Raw genomic sequence first — 13,081 nt, forward strand, 5'->3', positions numbered from 1 at the left:
AAAAGCCTTGTAGTTTCAAATATTGACCTTACAAAAATCGGGAAATTTCCCCCAGGCTATTGAGTCTCTGTTGTAAGATAAAGAGTTGTAACACAGCAAGGTTGCTGGCTCAAAGACAGACAAGTGACTGATTGATATGTAAAGTTACTGGGAAGCAGCTGTAAAAAGAGAACATTTGCTAAGATCAAGCTTTTGTTGGTGGATCACTTAATTGTCTAATGGAATGTCATCTGACTTCTTTTTACTGAAAGTTACCAGCCTATATTGTCACACTATAATCCCACCTATGTCTCTTGCTGTAACTTCCTGGGCTGGAGAATAAATACAAGAAGGGAACCCCAATTCATGGTTAATTTCCCAAATGAAAGGAATGCTTCTCTCTTGAGGGTTCTGGGAATAAACCACTTCAGGGCTTCTCACTGCTCAGAAGAGATGGGCTTTGAGTAATCCTTTGTGGCTCCATCACACAGGGGAAGAGAGGTGACAAATCCATGGGGGGCAAAGCAACAGAGGCCAAGAAGCTGCTAAACATTCTACACCGCATGGGACAATCCTCAGGACAAAGAATGACCTGGTGCTAAGTTCTAATAGTGCCAAAGTTGAGAAACCCTGCTCTGAAGGAAGAAACAGTAGGTGGTTAAGGAGTTTACAGAGAACTAAGTTCCATTTCAATCCAGTCCCAATGACCCAACTGAGAATAAGCAAAGCAGCATTTATGTCCCTGAATGTTTTTAAAAGTCGAATTCTCTCAGTTCTCTCTCCCTCCTTCTTAGACATCCAGTAGGCTACTATATAATTATAGCTATCAAATGCTTCCTCTTAAAAGATCAATTTCCTCGTACTTTAAAATCATTAAGAATCCACAAATGTCAAAGTGGTGATTTTCAAACTTTTTTCCTCTCCAAAAGGTAGTTTCTTGCTAAAGCAAAGCCTTACTAGAAACCTTAAGACAAAGACAGATGAGGAGAATATTAGCAAAAATTTATTCATAAGTTGCAATTTGAATTTAATTAATGTTGTTATCAATTAGAACTCTAAGGACATTTTACTCAACACAAAATTCTGAAACCAAAAACTGAGGCAAACATTATGATCTTCTATCAACTTGAACATCTAACTTTTTCAGCGGTTTGATTTGATTGCACCATATCAAGAAAATCTAGTTTTAAATGGCTAAGGATCTGAAAATGTAATGGCTTTTAAGCAGTCCAGCTTGCCATCTCAGGACAGTCTTCACTTAAAGAGGGTAGGAGAACATTATTCTGAGCTCCACATACAAATGAGCTAACTGGTGTCAAGGTAATGAGTTGATGGGTTACTGTTTGGTAGCCAACACATTTGAGCATGCATAATTCTGATCACAGATTTTCACATGAATTTTGGAATGGTATTTGAATCACTTATTAGATGCCTGAAGCACCACGTTAGGGTTCCACAGAGCACGATGGGAAGACCACAGCGCTAGTCCCCACATGGAAAGAGTAGATTAGGAGAGCCAGCACCGGCTGATTGCCTTTCATGTTAAATGAACTTAAATGAGCTGGACAAATGAAACTGCACCTGTAATCTAAAGAGGTCATGTCATAATATGCATTGCCTCATAGCCAATGTTAGTAAGGGATTTAAAGTGACAAATTATCACATATTCAAAAATGCCATCCAGCCCAAGAGGACCAGTTATAATCAATACAAGGCTACAGTGCTTAGTAACTAAATGAAAGGCACCATTAAAATATTAAAAGGAGAGGTGGATGATGAAACGTAAGAGTAGAGTCAATGTCAGCTATTGTAACTTTCCGTTTGTGCCCTGAAGTTGGCTGTAGACATCATGGACATCCTCCAGTTTCATCTTGTTTGATAAAGGATTTCCAAGCCCCAGAGCGCCCCAGCCTACCTTCCCTGGCCTACAGCAGGGCTTTACCTTCAGACAGCATGCTCAGGGCTTTGTCAGAAGTGTGTCCACTGACACGTGCCATCTTCCTGGAAGTGGTGTTTCACTGGGCACACAGGAGCCCACTGGGGACGGGTAAGTTCCCTCAGCGATAGAGGTCGTCATAGATTCCCACTGGATCTCCATCCGGGGAGCCTGAAAATCCAGGCTGCATCCTGTCCAGCCATAGAAGGCCAGAGATAAGAAGAATCCTTGGGCTGGATTCAGTATCCCCTGGGAGAGAGGGAGGCAAGAAGACACATGGCACTCAGCGCAGTACAGCGGGAATTAGAGCATTCTGTCCTCAAAGTGCTAAACTCTGCCCAGGATGCCTACTGGGCGGCCCTCACTGAGGAGTGACCTCTTAGTTAGTTGGTTTGGCGCAAGGTAAAGATTGGCCCTAGTAGGTGCTGTACCTCAAAGCATGCCTGAAAATAGGGGTGGAGGAGCTGGCTGGTTGGTCCATTGGTTAGAGCATGGTGCTGATAACATAAAGGTCCAGGGTTTGATCCCTATACTGGCCAGCTGCCAGGAAAAAAAAAAGTGGAGAGGGAGAGTGGAGGGGAGGGAAGAGAGGAGGGAGGGGGGAAAAGGGGGAGAGGAAGCAGAGAAAAGGAGAAAGGGGCAGGGCTGGCCCATGGCTCACTCGGGAGAGTGCAGTGCTGATAACACCAAGGCCATGGGTGCGGATCCCATATAGGGATGGCCGGTTAGCTGACTGGCTGAGCGTGGTGCTGACAACACCATGCCAAGTGTTGAGATCCCCTTACCAGTCATTTTTTAAAAAAAGAAAAAAGAAAAAGGAGAAAGGGGGAGGGGAAGGGAGGGGGAAGAAGGTGGGGGGAGGAGATCCATGTGACCCAGGCAATGGAACCAAGCACGTTCTTGACTCTGCCTAAGGTGCTTTGCTCTCCTGTAGCTTTCTACCTTGCACTGTCAACTCAGAATTTGATTTAACAAATGTTGTTCAGGCAAAAGTGAGTCTGGGAAACATCCCTCCATTTGTGTGGTTCCCTTGGTTAACTTCATGTGTTTGGTTTGTTAGCTTCAAACCAAAGCACAGAGACTGAGGAGGCTAGTGCTGTCCTCATTTTAAGGTTCTTGTGAATCAGATCTTTCCCAACTCAGAAGCAATGTAAGCATTAATTCTGTGTAGCACAGAGTGGACCTCTCCGCCAATGGAGACTTCAGCTCATGCATGCCTTTCTTATTGTAAATGTAATATAATCAAAACACCGGGGGAGAAGTCTACCCATGGCGCTTCCACCCTATTATCATTTCTTGTATTTCCAACCAATTTTTTTATAGACATATGTGTTTATGTAGTTGTAACTGGTATAATTTCATATCCTACCTTGTCCACTTAATATCAGAAATTTCATAAGAGTCATTTAAAAAATCTGGGTAACATTCCACCAGGATGAAAGACTATAATTTACTTAACCACCCCCCTTTTTTTTTCAAATTTGGGTTTCCTATAATGCTTTATAATTATGGATAATGCTACTAGAAATTTCTTCATCCCTATGGCTTCTTCCTCGTCTGAAATACTCCTTCAAGATAAAAGATCTGATATTGTGAGTCTGCCTGACAGTTTTGATGCACTGTGCCAAATTAATTTACCAGAGTTGTATCCATTTAATAATGATCCCAATAATGAATGAAACCTGGTAGCTTAGCACACAAAGGCCAGATATAGGTAGCCCAGGAAACTATTCAACTCACTATATATTTATATGACAATACATCATACTTCTGCATGTTTTTTTTTTTTCCAAGCTGAAAATTTTAAATCTACCTACCATAATAAACCACGTGGTCTTGGCTGCACTTCTCACACCTTTCAAAGAGCCTCCATTGATATCTGGTTGCATTTCAAGATAGAATAAAAGGCTTTCATTGATGATATTTGACAACCAACTGTTAGAAAGAAAATGGCCCATGGGTAAAGAGAACATGCAACAAAATTCACTTTTAAACTCTGAGGTCAGGGAATGATTTCTACCAAGGCCTAAAATTCCTAATTCCTGGTGGAGGGAAGACCACTTCAGCAGTAAGAAAGCACAAAAAACCAGCACACCAAGAATTTAATTTAAGAACTATAACTCCTCGCAGTCTATAGCAGAGATCAGCAAATCCTTCCAATGGTAACACTCAGTGCCACTTCAGGGTATAAAGTTCTAGCACCGTGTCAAATAACCCAGAATTCATTCTTTGTTTGAGGAGTAACCCGAAGTTTCGATGTAGACCAAAACAAATCTTATTTTGACATTTTATGCTGGAACTTTAAAATGTTCCTCTTGGGGGTCAGTGAAGTTTGATATGATGAGCTGAGTGTATTTTTAGTGAGAGATAATTTAAGTCTCTCCTAGGAGGGTGTTCAAACAAATCTCCTAATATCAGATTAGTTATTAAGACCACAGAGGCTTGCCCTGTCCTGCAAAGTGTTGATTTGCTGCAGTGCAGGGTGTTCTAATTTCCACCTGTTTTGCACTGGCTACAGGTCTACTTTCAAAGCATCCACCTATCCTTTTGGGTAGGACACCAGTGATGAGGAAAACTGAAGAGCAAAATTGCTCAGCCTGTTCTCTGCCCTTCGTGACTGAGGTATGAGTCTTTACACAGAAGATGTGCACTTGCTCCTCTGTGAGATACAGAAATTCTGGTGTCATGATTGAGGCACATGGGTGGATTTAGAAAGTATGATCAACTGCTTCATTTCCATTAATCCCAGCAATGGGATGAAATACTGGATGCATATGGTGGGGACATTTCAAAACTAAATCCGGAAGTTCTTGTTCTAAGAGCGTTATATATAGTTTGCGTACATTTGGATATTCTTCCTGAAATTCATACACTCTGGACTTGCTCCACTGTCCTCCATGTATTTCCTCAAAGGGCACTTACCACTGTTTCAAAGATTTCCTCTCCAAAGACTCCCCACTTTGGAACTTCCAGGTCACACATGGAAAAGCAAAAGGGCAAACCATTTGCCTATCCCTTACCACAAGCAATAAAAAATAAAAAATAGAAGAAAGGTTACCAAATAATTAAAACCAGCATTATTTTGAAAAATCGGATCTTGATCACAGCTCCCATCTGTCGCTCGTTCTCCGTTTTAAGGCCTTGGCGTCCTTTTAGTAAAGAGGCTACTGGGAGGAACAGAAGGGAACCACACACAGTGTTCATTATTTCTGTTTACTGAGTACAGAGAGCAGAATCAGAGCAGATGTGAGCCCATAATCAAAACCAGAGAGCATGAGGCAAAGCAAGCTACTGACCTCCATGCCTCACAACTTCCAAGTTGGAGTCCTCCTAGACTCTAAGGAATATATATTTTTAAAATTTTTACTTTGAAGCAATGTTAGATTGACTTAAAAATTGCAAAGGTAGCTCAGAAAGCTTCTGTATACCTTATACTCTTTGCCCAGCTTCCCCCAGTGTTAACAATTTACACAACCACAGGACGTTTGTCACAAATAAGAAATTAACAGTGATATGAACTAAACTTCCAGTTTTACTTGGATTTTACTAGTACAGGGACTATATTTTTAAAGGTTTATTTTCTCTAATATAAAAATAATACACACCTGTTATTTTAAAATACTTAACTATTTTAAGTTTCTCCTTATAGACAAGTTAGAAAGTATAAAAGTTTACAGAAGAATTAATGACCCATGGTCCCTCCACCCAGAGACAACCAATGTTAGCGTTTTACTGTATTTCTTTTCAGTCCTTTTTTCTATGAGTCATTTTCATTGGTTTGATATACTTAAATCACTACTTTTTACTTAATTTTGTAAAAAAAATTCCTGTGTTTAATGCACCATAATTAAATGTAGATATAAAAAGACTGGTCCAAAGAGCCGCAATAATTTCCTGCTCCTAGTGGTAGAGTACTTTAAACAATGTTTTAAAATTCTAAAATCAACAGCTGATCCTCAAACAACCTTTCTGTTAAGGCAAACTTCCTTATGCCCATTCTGCCCTTGAGGGATCTACAGCAGCCCGAGGAAGCTGGACACTTGCTCCAGGTCACCCTTCCTTGAAGAGGTGGTAGGGGCTGGAATGGAAATCCCCAGTCCCAGCCCAGAGGTCTTTCCCTAACATTCTACTGACTCACGATACTCCTCTTATCCAGTTCTTCCCATTGCATCTGGCTCATTTCCTGTTTCCTGCCCATCTGAGAAAAGACACAAGCCAAGAGCATCATGGGAGTGGCCAGGCTCCAGACTCCTCAGTCTTTGCTGCATCTCTTCCCCCCACCCCTTCTCTCCCCTTCTGCTCCTACCTCACCTCCACAGTTTCCTAAGGCCATTCCTGGGAGCCTCTAAGGTGTGCCAAGGGCAGACCCAGGATGAGCCCAGCACAGAAATGAAAGGCCAACTTGTCATGGCCTTGAGCTAACAAACGTTGACAGAGAACGTGTGTGGTCCATGACTAAACAGGCTTGCTCATTTTCATTTCTTAAACCTGTTTACTTTATCCAACTGTATTCTGCTTATGCCTCTGGAGGATGATGAATGGGGTCCACTGTCCTGGATAATTCCAGAAGGATGACATGCCATTATCTGAGCCCCAGACATGGGGTCCTACCCAGTGTCCATGTACCCAGAGAACTTCCCTATTATTTACCTGCCGTCACTGTCTTTTGGAACAGGATGGGGTTGGTCACAAGGACAAGGAGCAGTGGCAAGTACGTGGTGACATAGTGGGGGATGGTGTGGTCCAGACCCCTTTCACACCTGAGGGAAGAAAACTGAGTCATTCTTCTTGAATGCAAAGCTTTGGCTAAAACATGCAGACTTATCTGGAAGCCGAGATAAGAGGGTGAGGGCGAAAAGGGAAATGCATAAATCTACTTCTGACCCTGCAAAAAGGAAATCTGACTCATTCCTCATGTCTGAGAACAAGCAATAAGGTGCAGGAGAATAAGGAAATCAATCATGTTTCTGTCTCATAAATGGGAGGACCTGTAAGGCATTTAAGGAAAAGACACTCTGGGGTAGAGGATTACCTACATGTGGTCTCTTCAAGGAAAAAATCACAAAATTCAGGTAGAAACAAAGGCACTCAACTAGTTAGGTTTTGAGCACTTACTACATGCTACACATTAGCCAGTAGCATGAATGACATCTCGTCCCTCTCCCTGAGCAACTCAAAATACCTGAGCTTCATATTTCAAAGGAAATTTGTTCTCATGATTATGGATATCAATTGTTTCTGTGATTCTTTTCAGGGAAAAGGACAAGGTTTTATACTGATGAGTCATAGGCATTGCCGGTCACCGTAGGATGTGTGGGGAGCCACACAGTGGATGTTACCAAGTAGGAACTATCAGCTAAGAAATGCATAATGTAGGAAAGAAGAAAAATGGTGCAGAGGCAGAGAGAACCAAGGCAAAGGGGAGAGAAGATGGAGCAGGCCCAACCAAAGGGGCAGGCAGAAAAGCAGATGACAGCCAGCCCCTGTGGCCACAGAAGGTGAAATGATAAAAACAAAAGCACTTTTAATATTCATGGAGCGTTCAAACCAACAGGAAAAAAATGGCAGAAAATATGAAAAATCAGGCAGGAAAAATGCAATACCCATCTTGCCATAGGAAGGATTTCCATGCTGCCACCTCCTTTTTAACAGGCACTTTCATCTTCAGCTATGAAGTCTACAATGCAGTCTGGAAAAGCTCAAGGGGAGAAAGGGAGACAAGGAGCAAGAGAAGTGACTCCACTGCCAAGACAGAAAGTACATGCAAATGAGAGTGAGCCTGCGAGCTTGAAAGACACCAAAGGCTCTACGTTGGGAGATGTGAGTACTAAGAGCTGATTTTGGATTAAGATGCTTCCTGAAGACCTGACAGCACCTCGGGGCACCTTGTGAGCCCCCCAGGAATCACGCCCTTAGGCTCAGATTCCACTTTGCCAGGGGTCTCCAGGGTCCCTCAGGTGAGGGCAAGCGACAGAAACTCCCTTTCCAATTAAGTGCGTTCTCTTATAGCAGCTGCTGACACTGTATCTGCCCTGTTCAAGTTCTCCAGGAAAGAGAGCGCACGAATGGATCTACACGGAGCTCCTGTGAGTATTCACCGTTGATAAGGCAAAACCAGTTTGGAGACCGCTAACTGAGTAGCTGAAAGAAATTGAAAAAGAAGGGGGAGAAATGATCTACACCGTGGGCCAGCAATTTTTTTCTGTAAAGGGACAGATAGTAAATATTTTCTGCTTTGTGGGTCATACCACAGTCTCTGTCACAACGACTCTACTCTGATGTTGTGGTGCAAAAGCAGCCATAGACAGTACATAAAAAAATGGGCTGTGTTCCAATAAAACTTTATGTACAAAATCAGGCAAAGGGCCAAATTTATCCTGAGGGCTGTGCTGTGCTGATCCCAGTCCACACAGCCCTAAAATCACAGGTACTGCTCACCTGTTTTCCAGTTTTCCATAGGAAGTTAGAGTATATGTCCTTGCAGGTGCCTTGAGGCCTTGTAAATGGTTGCATTGATGGGATTTTAAACTTGAAGAAATGCCTGAAACAGTTTCAGTGGCCACATCTTCCTGCATCTGTGTTCAGGGTAGCCAAGAGTGCAGGATGGAAGAAAAGGGAGAAAGCGCAGGAAGCAGAGGCACAGAATTAGCTCCTCCCAGAGCTCCCGTTTGCTTCTCATCTCGAACTCCTGCTTAAAATGTTAAACTCACCTGCTCCTCCAGAGGAAGCGTGAAGAATAGAAATTAAAGAGTGGGCATGAGGAAGCTTCACCAATACGGAGAGGATATACCAAAAGCTTTGCATACCTGCTGTGAGCACGCAAACGAGAAAAGCAGAGGCCGGGATGGAAATCACGGGTGCAAGGCCCTGCAGCGAGCCCTGCCGGTCGTGATTGTGAGTGGCCTCACATGGCACAAGACATAGGGGTGACCTGCAAGGCGACCCCTGTGGGTCAGGGCATGTCCATTTCCTGCAGAACACAGAATGGGCCTGGGGTTGGAACACCTGGGCTGCCAGGCGTGCTGGCTTACCTGGACACAGAAGGGTAGTAAAGCATGACAGCTCCCTCCAGGCAGAGTAGGGTGGCCAGGCCCCAGGCCATGATGTGGTACAGCAGGATGGTGCTGGAGAGGAAAATGCAGGCAGCAACAGCATAGGGGGACAAAAAAGTCCCCTGTGAGACCACCAGACTGCTTCCATGCCCTGGAAAGGTCAGGGAAGTACACACACAACAAAACCCTTCTACGGAGAGTGTCCTTATGTTGCTACTGAGGTTGTGGATTGTTGTTTTTTGGTTTTTCTCAATTAAGGTGAAATGCATGAAACAATTCAGTGGCACTTAGTACATTTGCAATGTCATGCAACCACCTCTGCCTAGTTCCAATGCATTTTCATCCCCCCCAAAGGAGACCCCATACCATTAAACAGTCACTTCCCATCCCCCCACCCCCAACCCCTGGCAACTGCTGCTTCCTGCTACTTTCCATCTCTGTGAATTTGCCCATTCTGGACATTTTATATAGATGGGATCATAAAGTATGTGGCCTTTTGTGTCTGGCTTCTTTCACTTAGCATAATATTTTTGAGGTTCATCCATGTGACACAATGTGTCAGAACTTCATTCCTTTTTATTGGTGAATAATATTATGCTATATGGTTATATCATATTTTGTTTATTCATTCATTCGTCAATGGATATGTAGTTTGTTCCACCTGTTAGCTATTGCGAATGGTGCTGCGATGAACATGCATGTGCAAGTGTTTCTCTGAGTCATTGCTTTCTTTTCTTTTGGGTTTACATATAGGAGTGGAGTTGCTGGGTCAGATGGTATTTCTACATTTAACTTTTTGAGAAAAAACCAAACTACTTCCTGCAGCAAATGTACCGTTTTACATTCCCACAAGCAATGTACAAAGATTCCAGTTCCTCCATATCTTTGTCAACACTTGCTATTTTCCACTTTTGATTTTAGCCAGCCTGGGGGACTGGCTGCTAATTTTGAGTATTGATCTAAATGGGACCCACTTTCAATAAAACCATGGAATAGACAATTCCATCTCTAGTACCCTCTGAACAAATTTTTCAGTTCCCATCTACTATATACTGAATGTTTGTGTCCCCTCTCACACATAAATTCCTATGTTGAAATTCTAACCCCCAAGTTGATGGTGTTAGAAGGTGGAACCTTTGGGTGGAAATGAGGTCATGAGGGTGGAGCCCTCATGAATGAGATTAATGCCCTTATAAAAGAGAACCCAGAGAGCTCCCTCATCCCTTCCACCATGTGAGGACACAGTGAGAAGGCACCATCTGTGAACCAGGAAGTGTGCCCTTATCAGACACCAAATCTTCTGGCACCTTGATCTTAAACATCTAGCCTCCAGAACTGTGAGCAATAAATGTCTGTTGTTTATAAGCCACCCAGTCTGTGGAACTTTGTTAGAGCAGCCCAAATTAGCTAAGACAATATCTCAGAGTCCTGGTACCTGTGCCTTGCTCCTCTCAACCCTCCAGGCCCACTCAGCCTCCCTCTTATCCACAGCCTGCTAGCCTAATCCCAGGAAGATGCCCTGAGGCCAAAACACCTGGTGATTACTAGCAGCATGATCTGGGCCGAACCCTCTTCTCAGATCCTTGGGATGCTCTTAGCCACAGGAAAGATAAAACTCTCAATGGCCTGCCTGTGCCACTATAGTCAGGGCCAGTGGACATCAGGCCATGCAGCTGTCCGAGAACTGTAAACCAAATAAACTTCTGTTCTTAATAAATTACCCAGTCTCAGGTATTCTGTTACAGTAACACAAAAATGGACTAATGCAGAAAATTGGTACCAAGGAGTGGGGTGTTGCTATACATTAGCTAAAAATGTAGAAGCGCCTTTGGAACTGGGCAATGGGCAAAGGTTGGAGGAGATTGGAGGAACTAAAAGAAGACAAGAAGATGAGGGAAAGTTTGGAACATTTTAGAGATTGGTTAAATGGTTGTGACCAGAATGTTGATAGAAATGTGGACAGTAAAATTCATGCTGATGATGAGGTCTCAGGTAGAAAAGAGGAACTTATCGGGAATTGGACAAAATACCACCTTTGCTACACCATAGTAAGGAACTTGGCTGCATTGTGTTCATGCCCTAGGACTTTGTGGAAGGTGGGACTGAAGAGCTTTGAACCAGAATGTTTGGCAGAAAAAATTTCTAAGCAGCAATGCATTCAGGAAGCTGCATAGTATTTGCAATAACCATAACTCAGCAGTTATGGCAGAAAAGGCATGATGTAAAGCCAGAATTTAAAAGAGAAGCAGAGCATAAAGATTTAGAAAATTTGCAGCCTGGCCATGTGGTAGAGAAGCAGAGAGCAGGAGAAAAACGCAAGGGTGAAGCAGATAGACTGGTTGGTAAGGACATTAGCTTGGTGGTGAGGCAGCCAGGTGCTAACAGGCAAGACAATGGGAGAAAAGCCATGATGACATTTCAGAAATCTGGAAGGGCACCTCTCCCACCACACACCCCTGAGGCATAGGAGACCCAAGGTGTCCCAGAGAACAGACCTGGGGCACCACTTCCCTCAGGGACCCACTCCCTGCATCCCAGCTGCTCCAGCTGGAGCATCCCTGCCTCAAGCAGCCCCAAGTGCGGTTTGTGTAACACCTCTGGAGAACAGAAGCTGGAAACCTTTTTTTGAAGGTTAATTCTAGGTGCCAACTTGGTTAGATGAAGGAATGCTGAGAAACCTGGTAAAACTATCTTTTCAGGTGCGTCCATGAGGGTGTTTCCAGCAGAGATTACTATGAGAGTCTGAGTGAACCGGGTGGGAAAGACCCACCCTCAGTGTGGGTGGGAACCATCCAATCTGCTGGGGACCCAGAGAGAACAAAAGACAGAGGAAAGAGGTGAAGCTCTCTTGATCTGCTGGAGCTGGGATAAACTCTTCTCTCCTGTCTGTGGACATCAGAGCTTGAGACTCTTCAGCTTTAGGGATCCAGGACTTACACCAAGAATACCATCAGCTTCCCTGGTTTTGAGGCCTTTAGACTTGGAGTGAGCCACGCTACTGGAATGTAGCTTATAGACAGCCTATCGAGGGACTTTTCTTCATAGCCATGTGAGCTAATTCTCCTAATAAATCCCTCTCATATAACTATAATATATTCTATTGATTCTGTCTCTCTGGAGATCCCTGACTAATACACTTGGTGGCATCCACATCATGTTAAGTCTTCAGGCTGGCAGAACATGAGAGCTGTGGAGGTATGGCAGCCTCCACCCCAATTTCAGAGGATGTACAGAAAAGCCTGGGGCCCAGGCAGATACCTGCCACACATGTGGAGCCACTGCAGAGGCCATCTACTAGAGCAATGCCAAGCAGGAAAGTGGGATTGGAGCTCCCACAGAGACCCCCCCAACAGAGAAATGTCTAGGAGAGCCAACACAGCAGGGCTGCCACCAGGACCCCAGAGCTGTAGGGCAACTGGCAACATAGAACACCCACCTGGAAAAGCTGCAGGCACCAGTGCAGCTCAATGGGCTATGCCTTGCACAGCACTGGGAGTGTGGCTGCCCAGTGCTTTGGGGGCCCAGATGCTCCATTGTGCCCAAGATGCAGGACTTGGAGTCAAAGAAGATTATTTTGGAGCTTTAAGACTTATTGTCTATCCTGATGTGCTTTGGGCTTGTTTGGGGCCTGTTTCTCCTTTCTTCTGCCCTAGTCCTCCCTTTTGAAATGGGAATGTGTAGCCAGTGTCTGTTCCACTATTGTATCTTGGAAGTAGATAAATTTGGTTTTGATTTTTACAGGTTCATGGCTGGAAGTTTTGCCTTTGGTCTCAGATGAGACTTTGGACTTTGAAGTTGGTGCTGGAACAAGCTACGACTTTTGGGACTGCTGGGATGGAATAATTGTATTTGTATGTGACAGTGACATGAGTTTTGGGGGGCCAGGGGCAGAATGATAGTTTGGATGTCTTGCCCCCACCAAAACTCACATGGAAATCTGACCCCAATGTGGCAGTGTCGGGAGCTATTTGAGTCATGGGGTGGATCCCTCATGAATGGATTAATGCTCTCCCTGGGGCAGGGGGGATTAATGAGTGAGTTCTCACTCTATTAGTTCCCATGAGAGCTCGTTGCTTAAAAAGACCCTGGCACCTCCTCTCTCTCTCTCTCTCTT

At 44.0% G+C, this 13,081-nt stretch overlaps 1 pseudogene; it reads right to left on the minus strand.

Annotated features, from left to right (window-relative positions):
- LOC134367172 (G-protein coupled receptor 143-like) overlaps positions 1-12,501 on the minus strand; it is a 30,988-nt pseudogene extending 18,487 nt beyond the window's left edge.
- Between the last annotated feature and the right edge of the window lie 580 nt (positions 12,502-13,081).

Source organism: Cynocephalus volans, chromosome X (genome assembly GCF_027409185.1).
Source record: "Cynocephalus volans isolate mCynVol1 chromosome X, mCynVol1.pri, whole genome shotgun sequence".
In the NCBI taxonomy this organism is placed as follows: Eukaryota; Metazoa; Chordata; class Mammalia; order Dermoptera; family Cynocephalidae; genus Cynocephalus; species Cynocephalus volans.